This window comes from Calonectris borealis, chromosome 5 (assembly GCF_964195595.1).
Source record: "Calonectris borealis chromosome 5, bCalBor7.hap1.2, whole genome shotgun sequence".
Classification (NCBI taxonomy): Eukaryota; Metazoa; Chordata; class Aves; order Procellariiformes; family Procellariidae; genus Calonectris; species Calonectris borealis.
The window spans coordinates 5,724,436-5,744,023 of NC_134316.1; the positions used below are offsets into that span (position 1 = coordinate 5,724,436).

General features: G+C 42.6%; 1 long non-coding RNA gene across 1 annotated transcript; it reads right to left on the bottom strand.

Annotated features, from left to right (window-relative positions):
- Nucleotides 1–348: 348 nt before the first annotated feature.
- Nucleotides 349–16,068, bottom strand: LOC142082621 (uncharacterized). Its single transcript, XR_012673761.1, has 5 exons — nt 12,858–16,068; nt 11,544–11,733; nt 6,908–6,972; nt 5,676–5,754; nt 349–526 (listed from the first exon to the last, which is right to left on the bottom strand). It is a non-coding gene; the product is annotated as an uncharacterized LOC142082621 (long non-coding RNA).
- Nucleotides 16,069–19,588: the final 3,520 nt, after the last annotated feature.

The following is a 19,588-nucleotide window of genomic DNA, read 5'->3' on the forward strand; positions in this document are numbered from 1 at the left end:
TATCAAACCAAATGCCAATTGCACATTACTTTATATGATGTGGACTAGAAGTTATACAAAGACACGTTTTCACTGATATTGCATATGGACTGAAACACATGTATGTAGTCTTACACGTGCATATGCATGTCTGTCACTTAATTGTGGAAATCAGGGCTAATTCCACTGAGGGGTAAGAAAATCTGCAGTTTTCAGAGAGACTCAAGCCACCCATGTACACCTCCCTCCCTTGCACTACATTTACCATCGGGATCATACCAGTAGTCCATCGGATGCAGAATATTTCTGCCCTTCTAAGTCCATAGGAATTTTGCTATTGTTGTCAGCTGGACTATGTTACCACCATAGGTGCTGACCAACTTTGCTTGGACTGGTCCAGTCATGAAAAGGATGGAAATAGAGGAAAGCGTAAGGCTATGAGATTCCTTCCCTCTGTTTCGTCAGGCAGTACTAATGCAGTGGCCACAGTCCCATGAGGGGTCTCCACGTCCTGCTGGTGAATCGACATCCAATTCAGGTTTCCTCCCTGCCAAATAGACAATTTGCACATGAAAATCATTCTGTGCTATTAATCATTATTGATTTATTATTCTGGTCAAACCTTGGATAGTTGCTGTCTCTCTTAGATCTTAATCAATGTGTGGTAGATAAAACCATTCATATAATTCCAAAAGAGGGGGTTACATCAACATAGTTAATAGCTTGATACATTCAATGGAAAATTCTGTTCCTTTTTTAACATAAATTCATAAGCAAAAAGGTTCTTTTGCAGTTCCTTACCAGCGGTGCTATTGCATTTGGGTATTACATGGATGCATAGGTGCAGCCCTGTTCTAAATAAGAAAGGGGGACATAGAGCAATGCACAGCTGTCATACAGTGTAGGAACACGCGCTGTCCCACTTACTAATAACAGCTGTTTAATCATTTCTAAGCTCTGAGTGACTTTACACCTGATACCTGCAGATACATACAAGCAAACACTTACCGGCTCGGAATGAGCAAATTACAAACTTGAAAAGGAATGGACAAATAAGCGTGCGCAGAAGGTACTGCTAGATACGGACCCGCTGTCTGATGTTACAGGTAGGTAAGGGTCAAATACAAGCAATGAATTACGCTTTATAGGATACTCATATAACCCATCTCAAGACTCGTACCACTGTCAAATAAATTCAAATGAGTTTGTGGCCGACTTCCAACATACCAGCTCTTAAATTTTCAAAGTTATTTCTCCCCCAGATTTCACAACTGGACACAATTTTAAACGATCCGATAGCCAGGCCCACCTCCTGACTTTTCCCAAGGGGCAAAGTAAAATCACAGAAACCATCAGACATCCAGTTAGTATGTGCCGGTTGTGAAGCTGATTATGGAGCAGGAATTTACCAACTGCAATGCACAGAATTTGACTTTTCCTTCTATTTCAGCAGCAGAGCCCTTAAGACACACCAAAGTAAAAATCCGTCTCTAGAAATATGGACTTCACCTCACACTGGCAGACTTTAAGAAACATTTCAAATATGAGAGGCACAAAAGAACGGGAGGAAATATTATACTATGTGGATCTAGACCAAGTTCATAGGAAAAACATGAATTAATTTTAACTGAAGCTTTTCTCCCCTGTCCTGCCTTTCCTTAGGAGAAAGGAAGGCTCTCCAGTTGCTCCCACTTAATTATTTCAAACACACAGACATGGTGTTTCAACACATTATGCCTGTTTAAAAGCGATTTTCAAACAAACACTGTAAAATCTATTGGACATGCGTAGAATTCCTTGCTAAGGGTCCAGCCCAGTTTCCATTGGAGTCAGTACTTGGAGTTCAATGGCAGTTGTGTTGGACCTTTAAGGTGAGATTTTCAAAAGCTTCCCAGTGACACACAGTGTGTCTACACAGTTAGTTAAGCTGTGTCTGAGCCTGATCCTTAACTCAGCAACCATCTGCACAGTTAACCCTCAATGCACCTATAGTTTGATGCTTGAAGACCTTCAGGAAGTGTAGGGTAAGAGAAGACCCAGCCCTTTTGGGGAGCTGTGAGGGAAGAGGCTGCGAACTCCTTCCATAGGTGGTGCAGTAGAAGCTCGGCTGAAGGAACAGCTTCTCAGGATGCTCCTCAGCTGGGGATGTTACCTCCACTGTTCGACTTTGCACTGAGAGGGGCTGCAAGTGTTCACATGGTTGGTGACAGCAAAGCAGAAACTTAGAAATTTATGAGCACCTTTGCAATGGAAGCACAGTTAACTAAGGGTACGTGAATATTGCCACTAGAGCCGAAGCCATTTGTATACTTAAAATTAAGGTATGTTCATCAATTCTGCTGAATCCAATCTCCAGAATCTCCCTAAAAGTCCTACGTTCCACAGAATCGATATCCCAGCCTACCCTCCAGGGAGGTTCCTTGGAGTAGGGAACCACAGCAGTACAAATCCATTTTTATGTATTTTTTAAAACAAGTTAACATAGGTTTAGTTTCCTGGAATTAAACTCACACTGGTAGTTATAAGAAGAAACCAATAGGTATGAACCAGGTAAAAGAGAAAAGAAACTTTTATTTTCAAGCTGCTAAAAGATTCAAAGTTGTTTTGTAAGGGACTAGCTAGATGTTGATTTTGTTTTTCCAGTAGAAAAATCACAGAGCATTGAATTTGTGTAACAAGGAAACAGACAACTATCAATTTGTGATCAGCTTGCACCATCTTAGCTTTTCCCAGAAGAGATTTCTTTCTAGCCAAATATTAGGGATATTGTCAGTTGCTTCCAAGGATAAACTCCTGGAATAACAGCCATAAGTTGACAGGTTTAAAGCTTTATCTAGAGGGAACATGACAGGGAATGTGCAACAGAACAGATTTTTCACTTGAGACTCATTCCAAGAGCTGCAAAACTACAACAGTTCCCAAAATGTAGGACAGACTTCCTCAGGTTATTGCCTTACACACAAGTCCACACAGCCAACGATTAAAAATTCACAAGAACATCTTGTCATATGGCTCAGCATTCAACTTGCTTTCCAGTCTCTGAATCTAATCTTACCTTGAGCATTCCTTATCTCAGGAGGAAGCTAGTCTTGCAGTTAAGACAGGACTAGGCTGCAAAGTCACAAAACTTCAAGTCCCGATCCTGCTTCTGAGTTTTGAAGAACTTGTTTAATCTCTCCAAGGTGCAGCTTTCCATATGTAGAATGGGGATAATACCATTTGCTTTTGATTGTCTGGTCAGTCTAAGTTATTCAGGCAATAGTTTCTTACCATATATTTACCTTTTGCTTTGCGGAGCAGGACATCCAATGCCATTGGACCCCTTAAGCAATGCAGCAATGTTGGTGAAAGCCAGTGAAATAATAAAATAATGCCAAAGGATATCATGGCCTATGCAGCTTTTAAAGCCAGGTTAAGACGGAAAACTCTCCAGAATGTTTAAAACAAAATTGATCCTGTCTTGAAGACCATGGATCAGCTACATCATTGCTTCTCAATATGGTTCGCCACTTAAGAACTGTTTCTTCTCTCACCCCAGTATGAGCTCCCAGGTCTGAAGGGATTTCATCTCCAATTTAATGTTTATTGCATGAAGACCAGGAAGGCATCACTGAAGAAGGAAGTCAGTTTTGTGTCTCCTACCCCAACAAAAGCTGAACTGAATTTCAACCTAAAATTGATGGGCCTGGTGGAGAGATTTCAGGATGAAATTCTCTGGCTAATACAGGCCAGACGTCAGGACAGATGATCACAGTAGATCCTGCTAGTCTTACAAAAAATTGGCTAATCCACTGTGGCCAACTGTCAGCTCAGGCTCATGAGCAAGCAGTGATTTCTTACTGTATCGACACGCAGGCCACTCAAGTAGTCGTCACAGGGAAGCCTTTGCAAAATTCTGAGGAGCAAATCATCCTAAATATTGCAGGCCATTCGGTGATTTTTTTGCACATCGGAGAAAGGGATGTGTTCGGAAGAATACAGCCTGCAAATTGTTCACCCCATTCCACTAAGCCTACTAAATCATCTGGAGGTGTCCCAGTTAAGCAGAACTACAATCCCTATTAAGTGGCACTCATTGCCACTAAGCATCCTTGGACTTACGTGATTTCCCTTGTAGATGTCTGGATTAAGTGGTTTTGCCAACTAAGCACCTCCTTTTTCTGATTCAGCGGAGCGTACTGAAATGTATGTATTTTACTGCTTTATATATTCCAAATAGCACGAAAACTGGCTGGTTTTGAGGAAATTAAAATACAGTTTATCTGTTGCGCAAATTTTCAATACACGTGAGCTCCCAATGCATGTGGAATACATTTCACCCCATCTATATATATGCTCCTGCATTATGTATATAGTGGTTTTCAGAGAGCACCAAACAGCCTTCCCATGCACTTACCCTGCTCTGATAACATTCTTATGAAACAGAAGTCATATGCTGAACGTTGGAATAATGTCAGCACACAAAGGAAGGGAAAATAAATAAAGAAAGAAAACCAAAATCCAGGCACCTTGAAGCAAAGCTCTGAGAAACCGTCTGTCTCAATGGAAAATCCTACGGCTGGTGCATTTGGCCGCTTTCAGAGCGTAGTTCAGGGAGTAATGCCTCTTTCACTGGGCACTCAAAGCTCTAGAGTCACATCTGTGTGTGCTGGCGTGAGATTGGCACGCTGCTCCCGCTGATGAAAGCTGAAGCGATGGTGCCAACCAGGGAAAAGCATGGCTTTCAGGATTTTTCCTTTCTTTCCTTTTGCTGCAAGTATTCTAATACAGTGCCAAGGCGGCGAAGAGGCGAGTGGACACAAGTTTTCTTTGGAGGACGAGGGGAATGGAAAGAGGAGGGGTGTGGGGGGGAAAAGGCATCTTGTCTGAAAGCCGAACCTGTCATAGAGTTCTTTCTTTTTTGACGATAACAGAACAGGTCAACAATGATCTGGAAGGCAACAGAAGGTTTGCCTTTAACTTCTGCAGAGGCAGCTCCAGTCCCTGTGCCTCTGTGTGGCAAGCACACACACCCCCCAGCCTTGAGCGTGAACGTGCTTGATTTTCAGAATATGATCTTTACAGATTGCTGCTTTTTCAGGTGAGGCAGATCAAGCACTCATAGGTTTTTAGACTCATGCGTTTGACCCAGTGAAGCACTTCGGCACTGATGAATTAGGGGCTGCAAAGCCTAACATCCAGGCGCTTGGTCCCAAGAGACCCTACAGCTTTGTGGTGCATGCCTAGGTTCCTTCATCAACGGACGGCGAGAGCTGGAGGTCTCTGAATTTGGCTGATGAGTATTTTGCAGCTCGTGCTTAAAACAGTAACTCTGTCACCTTTATTCAGCATGGTCCAAACAACTTACACTTCCATTTTTCTCCATCCTTTCCTGAGATTAGTCAAGGAACAATATCCACATAGGCCAGTCTATAACCCGAGAGATGCAGACTAGGTCCAAGCTGCTACCTCCACCACAGGATAGCAGGGATGGGTCAGGGACATACACTTCAATTTCTAGGTAGGCTTGGATTAATAGGAATTGATGCTATGGCCCACAATTTGAGTCCTAAAATAGGGCTTATTCAGGAATAAATGCAAGACCCAGCGCTCTACTCTTCTGATAGAGCAGAGGCTGCAAATTGTTTGAAACCCAGGTTTTAAATATGGTTCCCTAAACATCAAGTGGAAAGCAGGGCCAGGAAAACAATACACACCTTACCTCTTGAAACAGCATCACCAGAAGGAAAACAGCTCATGATTCATGAGGCCAGATCTCAGGGAGGTTTTCAGTGCCTTCATAGGGGAAGATAAAAAAAAAAAAAAAAAAAAAAGAATTTGGAGTTGCAGCAGGACTGAGATTTCAGCTAGCCTCATTCTCATGCCGTGTAAAATATCTGAGAATAATTAAATCTGTTCCTTTTCTTTAATTAGCCTTGTGTCTTATTAGAGCAGTTCACTGCCATGTCTATTTACTTGATTATATCTCCTCCACACCTTTGCCTTCCCTCATTCACCTAATCTTAACATCTCTCTTTTCCTTCCCTTAAAGCTCTTTATTTTAATGCTTTGATGTTATATTGGCTTCCTCCCCACATGCTTTGTTTAAAAGAAAAACAAAGATAGAAAATCTATACACAAAACAGAAGATCAACTACATCTCGACAAATCAAGCTTTTAAAAAGTCAGAAAAAGCAGGTTTAAAGATGAAAGTTCATTCTTAACCCAGCTTCCTTCTTCAGACACCTTAATATGATCTCTTTATGTAACTGTTTGCCAATTAATTCAAAATATAATGCAAGCTGCAGTTTTGCATAGAGACATGTATTCATTAGGTTTGTGGAGAGCATATAGTTTTCAGACTTCGATTGATTTTTAAATCTCATTGAGATGTACAGAACAAGACATCTTTTAAAGACATCAATTGTCCAGACAACCACTGTTTAAATCTACAAATTTACAAGAAACACATGTTTTTCACACGGGTGGAAAACAGGGTTACCCTAGAAGAATGGTAACAACATTTAATCTTAGACCAGTGACAAGTCCTGTTCAAGTTATGACCTACATATGGAGAAAACGGCTGTTCATCATCATAGAGTTTGCCTTTCTCAATACGTTACCAAAGCTTAAAAACAGGGGCCATGTCCCAGGCTATGAGAGATCAGATTCCTGAATATGTAAGATTACAACCTGTAAAAGTTGCCCTGGGCACTTGCAGTTATCATTTTCATCCTCTTGAAAATGCCCTTGCATTGCACCTATGGTACGAGGACATGCGGCTTTACAGGTAGACACGTATCTAAAACCAGCCCAAATAAAAACAGGAATATGAAAGTTCTTTCCCACCAATTCTGCTTGAGAAACACACGTCTTAAACTGAAGAGACAGTAATTGCAGGGACAGAGGTTTCACAGGCACCATTTGAAAGGTCCTTCTGATTTCATACCTAAATAGCGATGCTATGCCAAAGTTGTTCAGCTGATCCTTCATACAACACCTTGCTGGCATACTCTGAAATACAAGGAAAGACAATAAGAAGCCATAAACTGTGGAATATGTTATTAAGGTTTACTGGCATCTGTTTCAGGTACCCAGAGTATTCATTAAACAGGATAGGGTTTAATTGAGCTCAACAGATTTAATTTTCAAGGATTCCTGAGTGCAATCAGGAGTCCAAACCCCAATGCCTTTCAGTTCTTTCCACTCTTGACTTATTGAAAGCGCTTCGAAGTCCCTGCCCTGCTTTGCCTCCAGCTGCAGCATCGTTACTGAACAACGAGACTGCAGCATGTGCTGCAGATGCAGCCTGAGATCCCACCGAAAATGGAGCCACTGCCTGGAAAAAATGTCAAGACATCCAAATCCTGATATAAACCAGAGTATTCCCTGCATTTTTCACACGTAAATGGCCTGAAGCATCAAACATGGTCCCATGGTGTCATATTTAACAAGACCAGGTAGGAAGACGGCCAGAATCTTTCTCAGATACATTGCAGTACACACTGATTAGCTTCCAAGTGAGCTCTCCTCTGCAAGCCTCACGTTTTAAAAATTCCTACCCAGAGATTTTTGTCACATCAATTAAATGCATTAGTGTATAGAATACTAAAGCTAAAACAAACTGCTAGTTGAGCATTATCACCCATAGGATTTGGTTGGAGACCATACCAGCTCTGCAAGCATAAAGACAACCTCAGACCCTACTATGTTCTTCAAATACATAATACAGACCTTATGTTAGAAAGGGTACAATAATATGTCTGCAGACAGAGCTCTTTGAGTGTGGTAGGACTTAAACTTCTTATGCCCCCAGATCTTAGGTGACCCAAGCCAGGCGGAAAATGAAAAATAAGCTGAGAAGCAGATTGACGAAGGAAGCGGATTGACAATGAGAGAGGGGGCACAGCACAAACAAAAAGCAGAAAAAGGAAAGCATGTTGCTATCGGGTGAAGTGGTCAACTTTTGGCCAACCAGTAGAAGAGAAAAGGAACAGAAGAGAACGTCTGTTACCAGCAGCAGAGACAAGGCACAAAACAGAAGGGCTGGACTGTGGCCCAAACACACTCTCCCCTTGCGCCAGGAGAGGGCCAGAGGTGATCATACATCCTAGTTGTTCTACCCTGCATGCAGGCATCAAGGTCTAAAACACCAAAACTGCAGCTGGGTATGCTCTGACCGAGTCCCCTTGCTCCTTTGGCCACCCTGTTGTTACCCCAGCACCTCAGTGTGGATGGCAAACACCTACTCCACAGGCACTCACCACTTGGACCTTATTTCCTAGTAACAGACCAGACCTCTCGGGACTTTTCTCTCCCAACATGTGACATCTCACCGGCTGAGTTAGAGGACCAGGAAAAGCTGGGTTGACGGTTGGACTCGATGATCTTAGAGGTCTTTTCCAACCTTAGTGATTCTATGATTCTAAGCTGAGTGCTTAGCTGCAAGCCAGCAATATGCCTCTCCCAGGGAGAGCACAAGATGCTGCGGGGACAGAGGACCCGAGCCACAGTACAGCACCGTGGTCCTTCTCACAGTCCAAGACCCTTCTCTCGACAGCTACAGCTGGCTCACAAGGTAAGAGAGCAGCACGGGGCAGCAGCACTGCACTGCAAGAGTATGAGACACCGGGTTTCAATTTCAGGGAGCAGGAGCCAGCTCTGAGCTTCACATTCAATGCACGAGACCAGAAAAGTAGTAAGGAGGTGCTCTTAGCATAGGAATGAATGGATGCCAGAATACAACCTTAGACCTGGTTCAGGGAGGGTCCAATGGTGTCCCAAAATCTGATGCCATTGGGGGGGGGGGGAAGGAAAAAAAAAAAAAAAAAAAACAATCAGCAAAACCTGTAACAAGGTGACAACATAGCTGGATTCCTCAAGAGTCCCAGATAATCAGGATCCTGGCCCTGCCCTCTTTGCTCAGACAAAACTACTGAAGAGAGGAATTTCCTCTGCGACAGAGCGTGCTGGAAGCATGCCCAGGCCCACCACGGCTCCATCCCAGTAGTTCAGCGCGGAGCCCCCGGTGCTATTCACGATCAAGAGAGTGAATTCTATAGCCCCCTGCTTCCCCCTGCCCCGCTGGCAGCCAAATTCCAACACTGGCGTTATGCAAATCCAGCTCAGCCCCCCTGCCCCCCAATCCTTAGCTCTATGCAATATTTTATTGAGCTATTGTTTCTCTAGGACAGTACAGAAAACATCACGTATTGTCCTCCACTGACAGTCTCAAGCCACAAAAGAAGATATTCTTGCCCTCATGGATGAGTTTTGCAAGCACACAGCACGTGCTTATGCCCCATTCATGGTAGCACGCTCTCACGATGTATGGTACACCAGACTATAATCGAGTGCAGCCTATTTCCCCAGCTGATGTGTTACCCTAGGCACTGTCCCAACAGCGGGCTCCCCCCTCAGCCAGCTGACAGCCAGCTTCTCCAGCATCCAAGGTGCAAAACCATGCACCCAACATCATCCACTAATTGGCCCATTGCAGCTTAGAGGCAGCTGCATTCCCTGCAGACGGGGTTGTGTAACTGGGGTTTAAACACGTATATCCTACGCCATCGGGCTCTGCCGGGGCCCTCCGTCAACTCGAGGAGCCAGCGTGTACGTCCAAAGCAATTACAGAAGCATGCCTCGTCGAGGCAGTTCACTGGTGTAGCAACATTTTATTTCTCCCACCTGACAAAATAAAAAGCAGGAGAGAATTATTTGTCAGCTCAATCCCTGTGTTAATCTAGTTGCAAGTATAATGTGATTTCCCTCCTGCCCCAGTAGTAGGTATTGCTACACCTTACATATGGATCATTTTAATCTAATATAATCTGGCTGGCTAGAAAGAAGGTTTCCCTCCACCACAGCTGCTTGTGATTAATGCTAAATATACATGCCAAGCTTCAATCAGCAAGAGTGTGCATCTTAGCTAGTCTGTATTTGGTAAATCAACAGTAAACCCTATAAAATGCAGAAGATGCTGAAAAGCTTTACATGCTTAAGTTATATCCAGCTTTTTTCCAAATGCTTCCTCTATTTGCCATTTCTAATGTATCATGATCTGTTACTTCGTTTCTTTAAGCAAAATTGATTTAGAAGCTGCTGATCACAGAAGATAAGAAGTGTCACCTCACCTTTACAAATAACAAACCCTGGACAAATACTCATTAACTGTTTTGTCCTCTTCATTTTACATTCACTTACTGTGAACTTCAGCAAGAGGAGAAGCATTTCTGTTGAAACTAAGAGCAAGCACATATGTTATAATAAAAACCACAAAGCCAATAAATGATAGCTTTTTAAATCATTATTAAATACAAACATGTATTCTTATTTCACTATAATTATCAAACTAGGATTAATATAATCTTGTATATTGCTTCCCTTCATGGTGAATTAAATTATGTAAAAAGTCTCCCACTAGTATTCTTACTCAGCAAGAAACATTTTAATTGTAAATTTGCCGTTTGGAGTCTTCAAATTACACACACTCGCACGTTAAAAAAGGCCAGTACTACGGATACTGAGTATCCACTAATCTGTAAATAGACTCCCAGTCCAGGACTCATCTCTGAAATGTGGCATCAATTGCAGAGGCTCCCATTTAGTTTTAGTTGAATAAAGCCATACTAGATACGCAAATAACATCAAACTTGCCGGATTAGAAAGGGGCACCTCGTGCTCTAAATCATGATTGTCAATCATCACCCAGGATTAAGGGATATAGTTTAAAAACCTAAAAGCAAGCACTTCCTTTTAACTTCTGCCTACTGTGCATTTTGGATTATCGCCCAGAAACAGCATTACTTGAAACAAGGCTGCCTCCCTTCTACCATCTCAGGGAAGTGCATCCTTACCATCTGCTAACCTCTGTTTGGGGAAAAAAAAAGTCTCAGCAAAGCATACAATTTAGATTTGAGATCTACTGCTGACTGTGATTATATTTATAACTCGCTTTTCACAGAAAAATGGGGGGTTATTTTTGGCTTAATAAGTGCTTTCTGAACACAGTCACCATTCTTATCACAAAGATGTAAGGCAGTTAAAAACCAGACCAGCTACTCTATTCTTATACAGAACTGGCAGCCTTCCTGAAGCACTGCCTTTCACATGAAGGGTTTTGAGAGAATTACTTGGAATGCCTTTCATTGTACTCCTAAAAACAGATCTGCGTCCCATGGATAACTCCACCTGTCCTCTTCAGCCTTCCTACTCTGTCCCCACCTCTCCCTCCGCCACTTCTCCTACGATCCCCTGGATGAGCTACAGGACACTTCGGCAAAGCTAGAGTTGCCACTTCGAAAGTCTCTCCTTCGCTGTCAGAAAAGGCCATGGGGGAGGGAGATCGGTCAACAAATGTTAGCGCTGAACGTGTATGCCAGTTCAGGGAACTGAGCTCACGGTTGGGTCAGAAACTGGGAATAGTTTATGGGAACAGTTAACAGAACTGGCGGCTCTGTTCGGCCGCTAACTTATCACTTAGTACCTGATTTTCCAGGCAAACAGGTATGTGGTTTTCCTTCTTTGATGTAAAATTCAGGTTATTGGTTATTTCTGCTCGAGAACTGTCATGCCAACTGACGTACCTGCACATGCAAGTTATATGGAGAGCTAGACACAGATGAACACTTGTGGGACTCAAGTGTGGCTAAATCCATGTAGAAGAGAAGGTACACAAGGAATCAGGCCGAGAGAGTAGCTGTCTACACGAACAAGGACCTGTCCGCTCTGTTTGAAGGCATTTCCATCTATGGGTCTGTGCTTCCATTTCTTTGGCTACTACCAGAGACAACAATACACATCCCATCACTCACATCCATCCTCGTGGACTCAGCTAATGCTTGCAGAGCACGGAGGTATGCCACGTTATAGTACAGATCCGTTCAAGTTATTCAGGCATGTAAAGCCTCTTCAAAACTATGGGATTTAAACACCCGATACTTTTGTGGATCTGAGTTTCTAAACTGGATGCTGTAGTGTTGGGTCTACTCAGCCTTCCGCTGCAGATACCTCAAATGTCCTAGGAGGTGATTCTCCACAAGCAAAGGTTTCTTCCTGCATCTGTTTATGAGTGTGTCTCCCCTTCTCTCTCTCTCTGTATATATGTATACTTATACACAGGTACACGTATGTTTATAACATTTTTAAACATATGGTATGTAATATAGTCAAGTTATAAGGAAGAAAAAGACAAACTAGAAGAGAATAAAGTATCATCACTGCTATCTTATTCTATAAAAATAGGATTAAATCAACTTCCACCGCTAATCAAAATCTTTTTCAAAAATCAATATTTTTGGAATATCTTTATAATTAAGATGCTCACCAGAATCTGGGGACAAGGGTCATATCCTCAGCTGGTGTAAGCTGTCACAGCTGCACTGACTTCATCTGCACTTCCACAATCTAAATGAGTCAATGGTCTTGCCCCTAAGGTACAGTTTATGGCTGCATACTGATCAAAGAAAATATACACTGGTCCTTTAAGCAAGAAGGGGAGAAAACTCAGCTAAGGCTAATCTTATCAACATATAACCTTTTAATCAGATTATTGAAACAACATGTTAATTTATGAAAAGTTCAGCATTCTATTAAATTGCAAACAACGTAGTGAATTGCAACCCAACAGGCTGCTTCATTGAATTCATGCAGCCACTCCTGGCAAAGGCATTCCAAATTTGAACTTAATTAATATTCCTACTCCTGGTTTCCATAGTTTCTTTTTAAACATGAGTACCAGCAGAAACTGGCAGTAACTTTACCCATATTCTCAATAATAACCCCCCTCTGGCTGTCAATATGTATGAAAGGAAAAATTTTTTGCATACCCCAAACAGCCTGTCATTTTCCTGTCTTTTGTCAAAAATGTGTTGGCAACTTTTTTTCTCTTTTTTGCTTACACAGCTTAAGATGCTTAACTGTTTCTCTGCTTGGGTTACGAGCGAGGCACCTTCCCTCCTTTGTGTATTGGAAAGAGAGATCAGTAGCCACGCTCCTCCAACCTCAGATGAAGCCACATTGCAAAAAAACCAAATTTCACAGAGTTGGGGGGGGGGGAGGGGAACTTTCCTTGGAGAATCAGGAACTTCAGCGGCTAAAATGCTTGGGGAAGTGTTTCATATTTTCCTTCCTTGCCTAGGAACTTCAAAAATGGCTAGTGTCCATCTTGGACCAAGAACTTATCATTCCAAATATGCTTTAAAGCTATTTTTCTATTCCTCTATAAAAGGGGACTGCCCTTCATACAAGCAATACCTGAGCTAGCCGGAGTACCAGAAACACGGACCAAGAAAGTCTCACTCACTCACCATCTGGACAGAAAGCAGGAGAGAAGCGCAGCACTGGATCGCACTTGGGCAAGAAGATGGAGGGAAGAGACATTCCCATCAGTGCCCTGCTCCCATAGGAATCTTTCTAGAGGGCACAACTCCTGCTCTGCAGCTTAACAACACTTCCCCTTTTGCATGATGTGGCCCCAAAACACATCTTTCACCGTCACGTGAGCCTGTTCACCAAACGAACCCCTCATTCACAGTATCTGACCCATTATCCTCTGACTTTTGGGGAGTAGTCTTTGTCTTTTGTGCTGGGACAAAAGAAACATAAATATCATTTGGGAGGGTACCCATAGAGCAGAGGGCCCCCATGAAGAATTTCAGGTAAAAATCTGCATAACAAATCCACCCTGAGCTCTGGGCTGCTACAGGACACTGTGACAAAGATTAAGCCCCCAAAGCCTGGGAACCAGTTACTTCAGATTTATGCCTTTGAACTGCTGCACAGGAATAACCCTGAATCCCTGCCCACGGCGAGTTCGGTGTCCCTGTTTTATCTGGCCAAGCGAACCCCAATTATTTCAGCCAGTGTCGGACTGAACCTCACTTGCAAGCAGAGTTGACCAGCTAAGCTTTAAACCAGGTGCAATTGAGGCGATGCTAGCTAGCAGGTGGAAAACCAGTGAGAATTGGGGATGGGTTGTTACCCAGGGATTTGTGATTTATTCCAGTTCATAATTCAATGGCCCTATAGACTGTGCTTTTATCTGGAGGACAGCTTAATGGCAACAGTTAAGGCACTTTTCAGCAGTTACCTGCTAAAAGACTAGTTGTTCCCTTAACATACTGATCTTGCGATGCCTTGCATGTCACCTCCATCACAGCATTCACAATTTCCTATGTTAGGGACTACACCTAAAGCTTTCTCCTAAACTGAAACCAGCATGTAAGCTCAGGGTCTCACCATGGATATATCCAAACTGATTCTTCTCTTTGAATTTCTAGTGGTGGGTTTTTGTAGCCATTGGTCCATTTTAACCAAATGTGGCAGAGGCATAGAAAATTTAAAAAAAACAATTATGCTCCAATAAATTTTGTGCAAAACATTCAATGTAAAGTTCAGAAATACAAATTAGTGCCTCCCTAAAACAAAGGCTACAGAGCGAGCTCAGCACTACTTTGTTGTTTATCCCATCTGTTGACCAGTTGAAATGTGTGAACTGGTATCCAGTTAGCATGTATGTTAATATATGAGAGATATGTGAGATGTTAATGCATATCTCACAAGGATCGACAACACAGATGGCCACTCATCCACCCAGAAGTTGGGGGACGCAGCATAGCAGAGAGATTAAATCCAGAGCGATTGAAGGGAGTCTTAGGAGTCTTCAGGGGGAGGAACCTGTTGACACCATTCGCCAGGAAACCAGACTTGGTTTACTGCATTGTTCAAAAAGCAACCCTTACACAAAAAAGCAATTAACACCCCCGTGACAAAACAGGACTTGGATACAATCAACAAATCAGCCTTCTGCCCCTTCCTTCCAGTGCTGTTAAACCGATTGTTCTTTATGGCCTGAATTCAATGCTGACCCTGCTTTAAAAGTAGGGGGAGTGGACTTTCTGAGGTCCCTTTCAATCTGAATTATCCCATGTCTATCATATACCTAGGAATACAAGCAGTAAGACCTATATTTGCCATGCAGCTAAGTACAGCCATAGTTGAACTAGCCAATTGCAAAGGTTAGACTACAGAAAAATCCAAGTCAATAAAGATTAAGCTCACATATGATAAACTGGCACAGCGAGTCTATGGCATACTCTCAACAGGTACAGGAGACAGATAGTGATACCATGAACCACCTAATCAAACATTAAGCACACCAAGGCAACCTTGGGCTGGACAGGACCCATATTTCATTCCATCAAGGCTGATGTCAACCACAATTTCCAAGATTTTGCAGAATAAGAAGCCTGCCTTCAGGGTACCACAGTGCAAAAAGGTGATCTTTCATCCTGTCATTCCAAATTCTTCTCTTTTATTGAGTTGAATCAACTAGGCTCTGTTACCAGTTGCCTCCTGTGTTGCCAGACGGGGAAGCTCAAAGCCACCTGTGAATCAGGAGGGGACAAGATGACAAGCAACTGCTTGACTGATAAAGATCCTATTCTTGGAATAGTTCCTGTCTATCCTGCCAAATATGCCTTGGCTGAAGAGTGTGTGGTGGCTTGGGAGGAGGGATGAAGGAAAGGGAGGGAGTCAGGGAGGAAAGCTGAGGATCAAAACTGCCTCCAGGTAAGGTAGGCCCAAGGCAGAGTCAAAAGAGAATGGCAGGTCAGATGGAAGCACCCTAGGAGAGACTGGGCATCTGAGAGGTTGACTAGCCAAACCCAGGATTTTCTTCAGAAGGAGATAAATAATTTCTCCTTGATGTTGGTGGCAGCCTTTAGGGACTCTCAAAGTCCTAACCTGAGGGAATTGGTTTAAAAAGAAAAAAAAAAAAATCATCAGGAAGCCCAAATGGTCCTTTGATGGGACAAAAAGATGTTTTGCGGTTCACAGTTCATAACATAGAGAAAGGCAAATATAATGGCTAGAAATACCATTCATTGTTGCACAGGGAAAAAATTTTCTAATTCTTCAGCTCCCCTGGGAAGGACAGCAGACATTATTTCTGTTATGACCTGACAAGCATTAGCTAGGAGATGGATCCTGGAAAACAAGAGGGTGGAAGTAGTGAGGACATATGAGGGCACAGCTCATATATAGAGCCTCGCAGGAAGCAGACAGACCTGAGATGCACCACAACAGAGTGCTAGAGTAGCTCTGAAATATCAAAAAGCCTGAGAAGCCCCTCAGACCAGGACCAGCACCGCAGAACTCCACCTATGAAGGAAAGTTCACTGTGTTCAGTGTGGAAGAAGAGATCCAGAAAAGAAACTTTCGAGGGCAACAGAAGAAAGTCGATTTCTACAAGAAGCCAGTGACGGAACAGATGGATGGCATCTGTAGATTGTCTAACTTGTATCGTACCTCATTGTGCAGTCTTAGACAAATGCACAATCATCAGTCGACCAAACGGTCAGATAGCAGCTGCCACTCATGCAGGCAGAGCTGGGATCCAAGGGGGAGCAAAATGAGAGGGTCTGTTCTTCTCTGCCAAGGACCAGCAGGTGTGGAAGGAAAGAGATGCCAAGCAGAAGGGAACCAAGCTAGAAGAAAACTCATTTTGTTTGAAGTTAGCCAGTGTCAGATTAAAGAAATCAAAGACTTGTTTAGAGTAAAGCAAAGAGAAATAAAGGAAGCATTTTTCAGATTTCAGTCCAAGCCTTTTGTCCAGTTTAACCTCTTTTCTCTTGTTCCTCCATTTGCTTGTTTTCTTCATCAGTCACAACAGAATGGCTCCTCCAGAAGAGGCTCATCCCTTGGCTATGAGATCACCAAAGAGACCAAGATCAAAGCAATTTAGGAAGCACAGTTTTCATGCCTCCATCACCGTGACACAGCACTGTCACTGGAGATAAATCCATAAGCAATGCTGTGCCACAGCAGCCAGAGTTACTGTGCAGCCTTCGTAAAGACAACTACTAAATAATGAAAGCAGTATTTGCCTGCTATCAAATTCTCTGTTCTCTAGTCTACCACCAGACTTCCAAATGAAACAAAATCAACTCTAGATTCTTCCATTTGCCAGGGAAAATGAAATCCAATGAGCCAAGCAAGCTGAAAGAGCTGAGTTTATTATAGACAGTCTTCAGGGGTCAGAATAACAAGTACCAGTGGGCTTCCTTGGCCTCTACAAGTAGGTGAGGCCATCTTACTTTTTAGGCATCTCATTTTAGCTGGTCTAAACAAGTGGCTTGAGTCCTTTCATAACTGATGAAGCAACTGAGACTCTTCTAGGAAGCAAATCATCTGTCCTATTTTAGTTCTATGCCAGGATGAATCAGACTTTGGAATAGCTCCCTTCTCTCTTAGTCCATGATATAGGGAGCCTACACAACTAGCACAGTAGACATTTAAATTCACAGAATTTGGTGATATCAGTCCCCCGTGATGTTACCATGCCTTGAGAACTGCTCCACTTTCGCCTCTTTTGGCTCCAGTTATGTCTTGCATGGCAGTGCAGAGTAGCTGTGTTGTCTTCTGCAATCTTGTTTCATCGCAGAATTGGCTCCGTTCCATTTTCCCCTTGGAATCCACATAGTCTGACATCCAAAAATAACATCCCACTAAATTAAAACAAAAAATTAAAAAATGTTGTGTCACTCTCCCCTAGCTTCCTCAGCACATCTAGTTCTTTCTATGTCTACTTTATACAGAAAAAGTTCTGCTCAAGAACGAGAGCCATTTCTCGTCTTTTATGGCATGAAGCAATTTGCCGGCACTTAAAGGAAAGTACACTTCAATTCGAAGTTCAAGACAAGTATAAGAGTGTATCTGACAGCACACTATATAACTCATGCAGTTTTTTTAAACCAAGTTGACAGACTCTTACAAGTTCTAAGAGTAAAGGCCAGACATTTCCTGAGCCTGATTAGGACCTTATTCAGTCCTGGAAATAAAGAACCAAGATGAGCTCTCTGCTTTAGCTGACATTGCTGTTGATTTCTGCCCTTGCAACGTGGCTGAACAGTTGAGCACTAAGCACTCCCGTTGAATCATTATATTTTCTGCCTTCTCTTTTTAAGCTAGGCCCCTAACGTTTCTAAATGTACCATTTTTACATGAAACAAAACAGAAAACTGCCCGCCTTCCTGATCGTTACCTCATATGGTGGGCCTGAATTGAAAACACCAACATGGAGAGAATTACGAGTTGCACAAAGAATAGCTTGGGTTTTCTCAACGTGCGCGGTGTCTTAAATGGGAAACAAACTGTTTTGGATCATATCGCTGCCGCACCAGGCGTTCACCTTCTGGTGGTCTGATCTGAGGGTACGTTCTGGAATAATTTCCTAGAGGGAAACTGAATGCTCTTTCACGTCCTTCCCCTCCTCCCTACACACAACCGGCAGTATTATTCCTACAGGATCGTTATTTATTAAGACCAAATAAAGTAATTTCCTATAAAGCAAAGTGCCTTTGTAACGTAAAGACTTCAAAGGGATCTTTGCCCTTCTTTGAGGGACTGCCATCACCTTGGACATATGTCTTTTCGTCCCCCAAAAGCCACTTTAACCTACTTTTCAATTTTCAGAAAAGAGGCATTCTTTGTTGCTAACAAAGGCACCACCTTAGCACCTCACTCGCCAACAAATTAAGTGCTATCAGCTAAACACGCTCCACTGTCTGCTCTGAGTTATACACCAGTCATGGTAGGTTTTAATTTGATTAGTGATTGGGCTAAAAGCAGCTAAATAAAAATTATAATGCCCAAGAGCCACTTAGACTTGTTCAGACACTTTAAATACCAAATCCCTTCAGCAATATAACATTATCTTTATAGACAAAACTGAGTTTAAAAGTACAAATCTAATTGATCTCAAGTGCATTGGAATTACTATATTTAGGCATTGGATTATGTACTACAGAAAGCCTCGTGCTATGTAAGCAACAAAACTAATTGTGGAAAGACAAAGGTATGTGTCTAACGTGCTTATGGACTTTTAAAAATTCATATTTTCATTGAAGCTGGCAAAGTTACAGCTGCTCACACCAGCAGTGAATTTGGCACAGCGCCCTATATGTTGAGCGAACATAAGCCAGCTATTTCTGGTCTCCTTCAGAAGACCTGGACTTCAAGCCCTGCCTCAAAATTACTATTTAAGGCTCTCACTGTTGCAGGAAGAATAAAGTAAATTAAAAAACAGCAAGCTGATTCTCAACAGCTAAGCAAGACTTTTTCTTTAGTCTCACCTGGGGGCTCAGTTCATGCAGGCATTTATGGCAGATGCTCGGACACCACAGAAGGATGCCATTACACATTTAAAGAAGCTTTTCAAATGTAATACACTATTTCAGAATAAACAAGTTACATAGACGAGAGGAAGGAGCAATCCATCCCCACAGCCACTTCCGAGATTAATATATATCAGCGTGTACTAAAAAAGACACAAAAATGGAGAGACTCACTAGTCCAGTTGAACTTCCGTCTGGCTGGACAGGGAATTTATTTCAAAGTCTTCAGATGGATGCATGGATTCTGGCTGCTTTGAACTCTGCTGTTGCATGCAACTCAGTTGCCTGCCTGCAGACAGACATCCCTGGGAGGGAAAAGCAACAAAATCAATTTTTTCCTGAATACAACCCCATATCTGCAACTCGGAACAAAACAAATGTCAAGAAACACTTACAGACAACATAATTCAAGATATCCCTCTAAAACTCAGTGGCTCACTGCGTGTTGCACTTCC